The 11,715-nt window shown below is 41.7% G+C and overlaps 1 long non-coding RNA gene across 1 annotated transcript; it reads left to right on the top strand.

Annotated features, from left to right (window-relative positions):
- The first annotated feature begins 7,124 nt into the window (after window positions 1-7,124).
- Window positions 7,125-10,256, top strand: LOC129348400 (uncharacterized). The gene is made up of 5 exons (XR_008600928.1): window positions 7,125-7,320; window positions 7,463-7,733; window positions 7,876-8,146; window positions 8,811-8,953; window positions 10,170-10,256. It is a non-coding gene; the product is annotated as an uncharacterized LOC129348400 (long non-coding RNA).
- The last annotated feature ends 1,459 nt before the right edge of the window (window positions 10,257-11,715 follow it).

Here is an 11,715-nt window from a genome sequence, read left to right as displayed (position 1 = left end):
AATCCTTGCAGCTCTACTGCATGATCTACTGTTTGCTTTACCCCGTTAGTCATTCTCTACTAACACTGCAGTTTCTGCTGCTGCTGGTTTTCAACAAATTCCAGGAGAAGAACATACATTACTCCCATTCACGTCTCCCTGTGATTTACTATTGATTTAGCTGATTTAGCTTTAAAGCACAGCATGCTCCCCTTCTGTCTTCCGTTAGGCTCTGCTAAGCCTCCTGCTGCTGAAGCTTCTTACCTGAGCATTGGTTTGGAAAAATAAGTAAATAAAGTCCAAGGACTCACCTATGTGGGCCCCTCAAAATTTTTCATTATCACTCCCTGTTTTACCTCTGCTATTTTTTTCGTCATGTTTTTTAATGATTTATTCAGTGTTATTGTATAACTTTGTTTTTCAAAGCGGTGTCAATGTTTTAAAGCTTTATACCCATGGGAGATGACTTTTAATGTGTTTTTCATCCCACCAAACAGAGGTGGGATATTTGTATGCATTGCACTTATCAGCCAGGAATAGAGCTAAAGATGAAATAACCCAGGTTTGACTCCTCTCTCAGTAAAAAGTATTTTTCTGTACAAACTGTCTCTTAATGTTAAATGAATGCATTTAACTTGCATATGAACTGTTCCATCAGTCGCTTTGGTTTGACATCAAACAAACAGTTTATTGCCATTTCAAAATGAATGCATCCCTTTCCATTTGACAAACAAAGGAAGTTTTTCTCTCAGCAAAATATAGGCTTTGTTATAATAATAATAATAATAATAATAATAATAATAATAATAATAATAATAATAATAATAATAATAATAATAATAATAATAATAATAATAATAATAATAATAATAATAATAATGATCAACCCAAGAGCTGAATAACAGGTGGAGAAGGATTTAACAATGCAGAAAAATCTACAAAAAGAAACAAAAACAAAAAAACCAAGGAGGACAAGCACAAATTCTTTGGACTTGCTTGGTAACCAACTACAGAGCAGGTGGTGGGATAGTAGGCTGAAGCCTGGAGGCTGAAATCACCAAAATGTGGGCAGAAAAAAACACATGCGCTGAAAGCTATCCAGACCTTGCGACGTGGACATACTTAACGTAATTCAAAAAACTAACAAAAACAAGGAGTGAGCTAGAATAACAGAAATGTTAGCATGCTATTCTAATGTAGCAAGCTACAGGACCGATTCAGGGCATTAACTTACTGTTTACATGCTGCCAACAACATGGACTGCACTCACATTTTGCTGAATGATTTTGTGGAGGTTGATCAGAACAATTTGATGCCTCATCTCATTTCCCAGTTTGTACGTCCGCAATCTGAGGAGTCAAGGCAACAGGCATTTCATTTAAATGAGACATCTTTGCCCTGGAGCTGTTGTTTTAATGTGGCATCAGTTAAACACAACGCAGCTGCATCATCTGTCTATTGTTTTGCTATAATATACCCCTGTTATACATTCTACTATTTTAAGATCCCTGTCAGGAGCAGAAAAGTGTTCATGATAACTTACAATACATAATTACTCATAATTCAATTCACAATGTGGCAACATGTAACAAGAACGTACAGATGATATCCTTTCATTATTTAGCAAACACTGGCGGTGAAGGATAAAAGGCATAACATACAAAAGAGTACTATACAAACAAAGAGTGACAAGTATTCTGGTGAGATGAGCCTAGAGCCAGAAGTAGTGTGCATGATAACTGTCTTCCATTCAGTTAAGTGTTGGGTTGAATATGAAAAGGCTGTTGTAGGAGTATGTTTTGTTCAGCTTATTAAAACTCCTCTTGGTCAAACACACATCCAGCTCTCACGCTTTTCTGCCTATTTCTTGCATTGTTTTAATTCCTGATTCCATTTGAATATAAAGATAACAGCACGATCTCTAGGTTTAAACTAATCTACACTGATGTCCAGGCAGTAGTCTGTGTTTTTTAGCCATGCATTCAATATGATTCTATGGATTAAAATGTTGCTCTTTCAGTCGCTCCATTTTGGTCTTGTCTGAAATCCCATTGGATAGATTGTCCAGTGAAATTTTGTAAAAGCATTTATGGTTCCCAGAGGATGATTCCAAAAAACTGTGGTGATTCTTTGTGCCAACAGTAGTTTGGAAAATTGGCCTCTGAATGAAATAAGCTTGGGCAAACCTAAGCTTCCATGTAGCTCCATTATCAAAGCAAAATGTGAATTTCTCAAATACTTATATGTTAAGAACTTTGAGTGTTTTGACAAAAATATGGCAAATTATGAGGACAAAAATATTTAAATCTGAATACAAACTGGCACTGTATTGAACCATCAAAAACAAATGTAGAAAATACATGATCTGTCATTTCTGGGACACGCTAACAACCATGAGAAATGTCAGGGTAAGCTTGTTATCATGCTGATGTTAGTATGTACAGTAGTGAAAAAAAGCTTACATACACTTGTAAAGACCGTGCATATTGTGGCAATCTTGAATTTTCAGTGACTGCTATAGCTCTTAATTTTCTATGCTGGAATGAACGAAACACGTGTCTTTGTCCCAAAAAACATTCGTGCATGTTGGTTCTTGTGGATGATTATCTCCACATTCTTCGGGAAAACCTCAAATCATCAGCCAGAAGGAGTCTTGGATGGAGTTAAGTGATCCAACAAGACAATGACCAAAAACATGGTAAAGGAATGGTTAAATCAGGCAAGAATTAAGGTTTTAGACTGGTTTTAACTCCTGACTTTAACCCCATTGAGAACCTGTGGACTGTGCTGAAGAAACAAGTCTGTGTGAGTCAACAAATTTAGTTGGACTGCACCGATTCTGTCAAGATGGGTGGTCAAGGACACAGCCAGAAACTTGGAGATGGCTACTGAAAGCATCTAGTTGAGGTGAAAATGACCAAGGGATGTTTAACCAAATATTACCATTGCTGTTTGCACATTCTTTTTGAAGCAGTGGATTTTGTCATATTTCCAAAGTACCTGTCATCGATGAAAAAACAACATGCATGATTGTTTTTTGTGACAGAGTGTGTTTTAATGATTCCATGACAATAAATTCAGAGTTACGGGAGTCACTGGAAACTCAGGACCACCATGACATACGTGTTCTTTGCAAGTCTATGTAAATCTTTGTTCACAAATGTAGTTTGTATTCATGGTGCAATGCAATGCATAGCCCTGAGAGCTATGAGTGTTGCTGAAGAAGAACTGGTATCTGTCTGTACATATACAGCGAGACTTAATGAAGAGTGTCTGCAGTGGGTGGGCGGCTGACTTCCACCAAAGATAGGCAGAGTCGTGAAAACTCAGCAGTGTAGGCCGGTGGGGTGGCGATTAACGGCAGCTCTGAAGTTACCGAGATGGCAATCATGCAATGAAGTAGATAAAAAAGAGGAGAATGGAGCTGCTGTTTGTACAGATTGGTGGTCAGAAGCAGTGTGAATATGTTTTTAAATCCAGAAAAAGGGGTTAAAAAAAATCTTCTTCTGCATTTTTATCATCAACTTTGAATAGAACGTCTGATGAGTAATCAGTAATGTATTCTACATCTATTTAATAGATGTATTTTTGTATATTTTAATATAATGTATTTTCCTTTCACTGTGTAAGAATGACTGAGCTGAGCCAGAAAACAGTCCTTGAAGGAGGGCTGAAAAACAAAAGCAAGAAATTCTCTTGAAATGGAATTGCAGATGGAATGACCTGCTTAGCCTGCTGGAACTGGTTATGTGGAGGGAAATGAATGGATGGATGAATGTGTCAGCATTGAAGAACGGTCTATGTGCACCTATTGCTATTCTGCTGTGGGTGGAAATACGTCCCGGTTTCTTTGTATGTCTTTACCCCTGTCAGTCAAAATCATATTAGGCATGCAGCAATGGTGTCCCTGCAAAATCACCTCTGAGGGAATTTGTTTTGGTGGAACATTTGTGCATATAGAAGTGAGCACCTTCATTAAAATGGCTAATTCACTGAAAGAACCAAGCGGACCTGCCTGCCATTTTCAGCACGGTGACTAGCACTGTGATTGTTGCTTTTTCCAAAGTAAATGGGAAAACAGTAACGCTCGAATAGCAAAAGGGGAAAAGAATATTACATGAAATGCTGCTGGAAATGGCAGGCACCTACCTGCAACAGCACATTTGGTGAGTCAGACTAAAAATGTGTTAAGAACATGTCCAATGTTCAGGATTCTTTTTTTTTTAAAGGCTTTTTGCTGTCTAAAATGGGGAGGAAGTAGCTCAAGGGACATTCAGATTTGTTAATGAAGAGTTATTGGAGTCTTAATTCATTCTGTTTTGTTAATGAAATGAGTAAGAAACCACATTGTCAGAGATTTGAGAACTGATAGGACTGATTATAGAGTTGAATCTATGAAATCAAGTCTTTCAATACTCAGCCTTGTTTTATCATCCTGTTTAATAAAGCTTTAACTCTGTTGTTTTTAGACTTCCATAGTAAATGACTGATTAAGTGTTTCACCTTTTTCTCCTGCTGTTTTTTTTTCTTCTTTGCATTTAGCCACACTTTAATCTGTGATTAAAACTTTCTACTGTGTCTCTCTGCTTCCTGAATCTTCCACCTGCCTGCAGTCTGATTGCAGCAATGAGAATCAGCTGCCGTAATTGGCTCACACCAGTCACCTGTTTGCAATTCCACCTCCCAGCATATAAGCCAGCTCTGTCATTCACTCTCTGCTCCACCATGAGCTCTGATGGCCTGCATCAACTCGTGACCACCGGAGCTTCTTGGACACGACTCTGCCCTTGTACCCCTGCCGGTTCCTGTATGGGTTTCCTACCTACCCCTTCAGCTGAGTTTCTTCCCGTTGTAAGTATCCGGTTTTGATGGATTAGTTTAGGTTATTCATTTATGGTTTTCTTAAATTTCCCCTCTGTTGTTAGTTTAGAGTCTTTGTTGAATTTTGTAGTCTTGTCTGTTTTCCTAATCAGATTTTGCTTGTCTGCTTTCAGCCCTTCCTCCCTGAATCTTCCACCTGCCTTCAGTCTGATTGCAGCAATGAGAATCAGCTGCCGTAATTGGCTCACACCAGTCACCTGTTTGCAATTCCACCTCCCAGCATATAAGCCAGCTCTGTCATTCACTCCCTGCTCCACCATGGAGCGCAGATGCCTGCGTCGACTCGTGACCACCAGAGCTTCTTGGACACGACTCTGCCCTTGTACCCCTGCCGGTTCCTGTATGGGTTTCCTACCTACCCCTTCAGCTGAGTTTCTTCCCGTTGTAAGTATCCGGTTTTGATGGATTAGTTTAGGTTATTCATTTATGGTTTTCTTAAATTTCCCCTCTGTTGTTAGTTTAGAGTCTTTGTTGAATTTTGTAGTCTTGTCTGTTTTCCTAATCAGATTTTGCTTGTCTGCTTTCAGCCCTTCCTCCCTGAATCTTCCACCTGCCTGCAGTCTGATTGCAGCAATGAGAATCAGCTGCCGTAATTGGCTCACACCAGTCACCTGTTTGCAATTCCACCTCCCAGCATATAAGCCAGCTCTGTCATTCCCTCCCTGCTCCACCATGGACGCTGCATATCCTGCGTCGACTCGTGACCACCAGAGCTTCTTGGACACGACTCTGCCCTTGTACCCCTGCCGGTTCCTGTATGGGTTTCCTACCTACCCCTTCAGCTGAGTTTCTTCCCGTTGTAAGTATCCGGTTTTGATGGATTAGTTTAGGTTATTCATTTATGGTTTTCTTAAATTTCCCCTCTGTTGTTAGTTTAGAGTCTTTGTTGAATTTTGTAGTCTTGTCTGTTTTCCTAATCAGATTTTGCTTGTCTGCTTTCAGCCCTTCCTCCCTGAATCTTCCACCTGCCTGCAGTCTGATTGCAGCAATGAGAATCAGCTGCCGTAATTGGCTCACACCAGTCACCTGTTTGCAATTCCACCTCCCAGCATATAAGCCAGCTCTGTCATTCCCTCCCTGCTCCACCATGGAGTCGCATATCCTGCGTCGACTCGTGACCACCAGAGCTTCTTGGACACGACTCTGCCCTTGTACCCCTGCCGGTTCCTGTTTGGGTTTCCTACCTACCCCTTCAGCTGAGTTTCTTCCCGTTGTAAGTATCCGGTTTTGATGGATTAGTTTAGGTTATTCATTTATGGTTTTCTTAAATTTCCCCTCTGTTGTTAGTTTAGAGTCTTTGTTGAATTTTGTAGTCTTGTCTGTTTTCCTAATCAGATTTTGCTTGTCTGCTTTCAGCCCTTCCTCCCTGACTGTTCCACCTGCCTGCAGTCTGATTGCAGCAATGAGAATCAGCTGCCGTAATTGGCTCACACCAGTCACCTGTTTGCAATTCCACCTCCCAGCATATAAGCCAGCTCTGTCATTCCCTCCCTGCTCCACCATGGACGTGCACATCCTGCGTCGACTCGTGACCACCAGAGCTTCTTGGACACGACTCTGCCCTTGTACCCCTGCCGGTTCCTGTTTGGGTTTCCTACCTACCCCTTCAGCTGAGTTTCTTCCCGTTGTAAGTATCCAGTTTTGATGGATTAGTTTAGGTTATTCATTTATGGTTTTCTTAAATTTCCCCTCTGTTGTTAGTTTAGAGTCTTTGTTGAATTTTGTAGTCTTGTCTGTTTTCCTAATCAGATTTTGCTTGTCTGCTTTCAGCCCTTCCTCCCTGACTGTTCCACCTGCCTGCAGTCTGATTGCAGCAATGAGAATCAGCTGCCGTAATTGGCTCACCACCAGTCACCTGTTTGCAATTCCACCTCCCAGCATATAAGCCAGCTCTGTCATTCACTCCCTGCTCCACCATGGAATGCGCACATCCTGCATCGAACTCGTGACCACCAGAGCTTCTTGGACACGACTGCTGCCCTTGTACCCCTGCCGGTTCCTGTTTGGGTTTCCTACCTACCCCTTCAGCTGAGTTTCTTCCGATTGTAAGTATCCAGTTTTGATGGATTAGTTTAGGTTATTCATTTATGGTTTTCTTAAATTTCCCCTCTGTTGTTAGTTTAGAGTCTTTGTTGAATTTTGTAGTCTTGTCTGTTTTCCTAATTAGATTTTGCTTGTCTGCTTTCAGCCCTTCCTCCCTGACTGTTCCACCTGCCTGCAGTCTGATTGCAGCAATGAGAATCAGCTGCCAGTAATTGGCTCACACCAGTCACCTGTTTGCAATTCCACCTCCCAGCATATAAGCCAGCTCTGTCATTCACTCCCTGCTCCACCATGGATGCGCACATCCTGCATCAACTCGTGACCACCAGAGCTTCTTGGACACGATGCTGCCCTTGTACCCCTGCCGGTTCCTGTTTGGGTTTCCTACCTACCCCTTCAGCTGAGTTTCTTCCTATTGTAAGTATCCAGTTTTGATGGATTAGTTTAGGTTTTTATTTATGGTTTTCTTAAATTTCCCCTCTGTTGTTAGTTTAGAGTCTTTGTTGAATTTTGTAGTCTTGTCCGTTTTCCTAATTAGATTTTGCTTGTCTGCTTTCAGCCCTTCCTCCCTGACTGTTCCACCTGCCTGCAGTCTGATTGCAGCAATGAGAATCAGCTGCCATAATTGGCTCACACCAGTCACCTGTTTGCAATTCCACCTCCCAGCATATAAGCCAGCTCTGTCATTCACTCCCTGCTCCACCATGGATGCGCACATCCTGCATCAACTCGTGACCACCAGAGCTTCTTGGACACGATGCTGCCCTTGTACCCCTGCTGGTTCCTGTTTGGGTTTCCTACCTACCCCTTCAGCTGAGTTTCTTCCTATTGTAAGTATCCAGTTTTGATGGATTAGTTTAGGTTTTTATTTATGGTTTTCTTAAATTTCCCCTCTGTTGTTAGTTTAGAGTCTTTGTTGAATTTTGTAGTCTTGTCCGTTTTCCTAATTAGATTTTGCTTGTCTGCTTTCAGCCCTTCCTCCCTGACTGTTCCACCTGCCTGCAGTCTGATTGCAGCAATGAGAATCAGCTGCCATAATTGGCTCACACCAGTCACCTGTTTGCAATTCCACCTCCCAGCATATAAGCCAGCTCTGTCATTCACTCCCTGCTCCACCATGGATGCGCACATCCTGCATCAACTCGTGACCACCAGAGCTTCTTGGACACGATGCTGCCCTTGTACCCCTGCCGGTTCCTGTTTGGGTTTCCTGCCTACCCCTTCAGCTGAGTTTCTTCCCATTGTAAGTGTTCAGTTTTGATGGCTTAGTTTAGGTTCTTCATTTATGGCTTTCTTAAATTTACCCTCTGTGAGTTTAGAGTCTTTGTTGAATTTTGTAGTCTTGTCTGTTTTCCTAATTAGATTTTGCTTGTCAGCTTTCAGCCCTTCCTCCCTGACTGTTCCTAGTTCATCCTTAGCTTGTATCCATAGGTTTTTTTTTTTTTTTATTTTAAAGTCCTTTTTCTGTTAAAACCAGTTTGTCTGCTTCTGTGCTTGCATCTGGGTTACCAGTTATTTATTGATGCACTTTCTGCTAAAAACAAGATAAAGCATGAAGGCACTTTCATTCTTGAGGTATACTTACAAGATGCCTGCAATGTTGCATGACACAACAGCTGAGGTGATTAAAAATGTCGCATCTATTTTGTGTAGACTCTGTCCTCACATTAGTTTATATCATGGTCAAAGGTTGAGCTGCTGACATGTTGCATACACTGACATTGCATGAAAACACAAAGAAATGAAATATCCAGTTGAAGTGAATGTATAAATCCTCATAAATGTTTAAAACCCACACAGGTGAATTTCCACATGGATAAAATGCAATGCTTCATATATATGCACTAGTGTGTGGCTTTCAGCTTTCTATACTTTAACACATTTTTTGTGATATTTTTCTCCCCCAGACCATCTGCTACAAAGCATTACTGGGTAACAGATACACCTAATGAAGATCAGAAATATTCAAGCAGAAACCTTCAGCTTCCATGAAGATTGAAATCATTCTGCCATGAAGACCTAACAACCTTCAAAGACAAATTGAAAATGGGTAAGAAATGAAAGTACACACTGTTTAGTCTAGACCATCATTTGTGCCAACGTCTGTGCTTTTAGATTCTATCAAGATGGGAAAAATAAACATTGATAAAAGTGTAGTCTGGGTAAAATACACCACCTGCTTAAGCATGACTGGCTGGATTTTTAACTGACCTGCTGATAAATGTTTCAAAGGTGAACACGGACCTTTCTGGAGGATGTTGCACAAGGAGTTTTGTCATTGTTGCCACAGTCTGGTTTCGACACCATTCCACTCGACTCCACTCGACTCCATTCCACTCGACTCGACTCCATTCCACTCGACTCCATTCCACTTGACTCCATTCCACTCCACTTGACTCATTCCACTCCACTTGACTCCATCCACTCGACTCGACTCCATTCCAATCGACTCGACTCCATTCGACTCGACTCGACTCCATTCCACTTTACTCCATTCCACTCCACTTGACTCCATTCCACTCCACTTGACTCGACTCGACTCCACTCGACACGACTCGACTCCATTCCACTCGACTCGACTCAACTCCATTCCATTCCACTCGACTCCATTCCACTCGACTCCATTCCACTCCACTCGACTCCATTCCACTTGACTCCATTCCACTCGACTCCAATCCACTCCATTCCACTTGACTCCTTTCCACTCGACTCCATTTGACTGCATTGATTGCCTTTTGTATTTATAGATTATTGTGAGAAATTGCAAGAATTGATTGTTTTTTATGTTTTGTACAAGTTTGTTGTCAATAAAAACAAAAACCTTTATTGAAAAAAATTGTTTGGATTGTAAACCATTGTCACAGGAAGAACCTCTGTCGCTGCAACTTGATGCTCTGTTATTGTTGCAGGAAGAACCTCAGTCGCTGCAACTTGATTCTCTGTTATTGTTGCAGGAAGAACGTTGGGCGCTGCAACTTGGTTCTCTGTTATTGTTGCAGGAAGAATGTCAGTCGCTGCAACTTGGTTCTCTGTTGTTGCAGGAAGAATGTCAGTTGCTGCAAGTTGTTGCTCTGTTATTGTTGCAGGAAGAACCTCAGTTGCTGCAACTTGATGCTCTGTTATTGTTGCAGGAAGAACCTCAGTCGCTGACACTTGATTCTCTGTTATTGTCGCAGGAAGAATGTTGGGTGCTGCAACTTGGTTCTCTGTTCTTGTTGCAGGAAGAATGTCAGTTGCTGCAAGTTGTTGCTCTGTTATTGTTGCAGGAAGAAGTGCTGCGGAGCGCTGCGTCACCCTGCGGAGCGCTGCGTCACCCTGCGGAGCGCTGCGTCACCCTGCGGAGCGCTGCGTCGACTCGGACCAGACTTCGAAGACTCGACTCGACTTGATCGACTCAGACTCCGACTCGACTCGACTGGCTCGAACGATCGACTCGACTTCATCGACTCTGATCCGACTCGACTCGACTCGACTCGACTCGCACTCGACTCGACTCGACTCGACTCGACTATACTCCTCAACATCCGACTTCAACTCAACTCGAACTCAACTCAACTCAACTTCCAACTCAACTCAACTCAAACCACTCACAACTCAACTCAACTCAACTCAACTCAACTCAACTCAACTCAACTCAACTCAACTCAAACCCTCAAAACTCGCAACTCAACTCAACTCAACTCAACTCAACTCAACTCAAACTCAACTCAACTCAACTCAACTCAACTCAACTCAACTCAACTCAACTCAACTCAACTCAACTCAACTCAACTCAACTCAACTCAACTCAACTCAACTCCAACTCAACTCAACTCAACTCAACTCAACTCAACTCAACTCAACTCAACTCAACTCAACTCAACTCAACTCAACTCAACTCAACTCAACTCAACTCAACTCAACTCAACTCAACTCAACTCAACTCAACTCAACTCAACTCAACTCAACTCAACTCAACTCAACTCAACTCAACTCAACTCAACTCAACTCAACTCAACTCAACTCAACTCAACTCAACTCAACTCAACTCAACTCAACTCAACTCAACTCAACTCAACTCAACTCAACTCAACTCAACTCAACTCAACTCAACTCAACTCAACTCAACTCAACTCAACTCAACTCAACTCAACTCAACTCAACTCAACTCAACTCAACTCAACTCAACTCAACTCAACTCAACTCAACTCAACTCAACTCAACTCAACTCAACTCAACTCAACTCAACTCAACTCAACTCAACTCAACTCAACTCAACTCAACTCAACTCAACTCAACTCAACTCAACTCAACTCAACTCAACTCAACTCAACTCAACTCAACTCAACTCAACTCAACTCAACTCAACTCAACTCAACTCAACTCAACTCAACTCAACTCAACTCAACTCAACTCAACTCAACTCAACTCAACTCAACTCAACTCAACTCAACTCAACTCAACTCAACTCAACTCAACTCAACTCAACTCAACTCAACTCAACTCAACTCAACTCAACTCAACTCAACTCAACTCAACTCAACTCAACTCAACTCAACTCAACTCAACTCAACTCAACTCAACTCAACTCAACTCAACTCAACTCAACTCAACTCAACTCAACTCAACTCAACTCAACTCAACTCAACTCAACTCAACTCAACTCAACTCAACTCAACTCAACTCAACTCAACTCAACTCAACTCAACTCAACTCAACTCAACTCAACTCAACTCAACTCAACTCAACTCAAACTCAACTCAACTCAACTCAACTCAACTCAAACTCAACTCAACTCAAAAACTCAACTCAACTCAACTCAACTCAACTCAA

The sequence above is a fragment of the Amphiprion ocellaris genome, unplaced genomic scaffold (assembly GCF_022539595.1).
Source record: "Amphiprion ocellaris isolate individual 3 ecotype Okinawa unplaced genomic scaffold, ASM2253959v1 Aocel_unscaffolded140, whole genome shotgun sequence".
Lineage (NCBI taxonomy): Eukaryota > Metazoa > Chordata > Actinopteri > Pomacentridae > Amphiprion > Amphiprion ocellaris.
This window is presented reverse-complemented; position numbering and strand designations above follow the sequence as displayed.